This window comes from Elephantulus edwardii, unplaced genomic scaffold, assembly GCF_000299155.1.
Source record: "Elephantulus edwardii isolate Elephantulus edwardi_28Jun2011 unplaced genomic scaffold, EleEdw1.0 scaffold00101, whole genome shotgun sequence".
Taxonomy (NCBI): Eukaryota; Metazoa; Chordata; class Mammalia; order Macroscelidea; family Macroscelididae; genus Elephantulus; species Elephantulus edwardii.
In genome coordinates, this window is record NW_006399851.1 from 4,632,875 (window position 1) to 4,633,876 (window position 1,002).

General features: G+C 33.6%; 1 pseudogene; it reads left to right on the top strand.

Annotated features, from left to right (window-relative positions):
- Positions 1-489: 489 nt before the first annotated feature.
- LOC102845321 overlaps positions 490-1,002 on the top strand; it is a 4,369-nt pseudogene continuing 3,856 nt past the window's right edge.

A 1,002-nucleotide genomic window follows, 5' to 3' on the forward strand; every position in this document is an offset into this window, starting at 1 on the left:
TCACTGACAATCTCAATCTTTTCTCCATCTATCACAATATTGCCTATTGGCTCAATGGTGAAGTTCTTTGGTTTTTGTTTTTTTATATTGAAATATAATTCATATTGTAGGCTACATTCCTTGATCTTCTGAAAAAAGCATTTCAAGTCTTCCTCACTTTCAGCCAACAAGGTTGTGTCAATCTGCATAACATAGGTTGTCTATGAATCTTTATCCAATTCTGATGCCATATACTTCTTCATAAAGTCCAGATTCTCAAATTGTTTACTCAGCATAGAGTGAATGCACACCTTTCCCAATTTTAAACCATGCAGTGTTCTCTTCATACATTCAGACAAAAGTGTCTTGGTGTACATACAGATTTCATAGAAGCATAATTAAGTGTTCTGGAATTTCCATTCTTCTCAAGGTTAGATACAGCTTTTTATGATCCACATCATCAAATGGTTTTTAAAACACAAGTAGACATTCTTCTGGTATTGTCTGCTTTCAGCCAAGACCCATCTGACATCAGGAGTGCCATGGCCTCTTCTAAATCTGGCTTGGATTTCTGGTAGTTCTCTGTCAATGTACTATTCTAGGCATTTGTTTAAGATCTTTAATAATGTTTTCCTTGCATGTGATGTTCATAATATTCTTTGATAATTTCTACATTCTCTTCCTCTGAATGGGAACAAATATAAATCTCTTCTAGTCACTGGCCAGATATCTAGCTATCTTCCAAATTTTCTGGTACAGCCCAGTGGGCACATCCAGAACTGTATCTGTTATTTGGAATATGTTAACTTGATCCCACTGATTCCTGAGGCCTTATTTTTTTGCCTTCTTCCTTCATTACCACTGATTGTTGACTATATGCTACTTTTGAATTGGTTGTGTTGACCAATTCTTTTTTTTTTTTTAAATAATTGTAAGTTTTTATTTTTTTTCTATAATTATATTTTATTAATTTTCATAAACATTTACAGAGATTTTGGGCTTCCACTCATTCATTGTTGCACT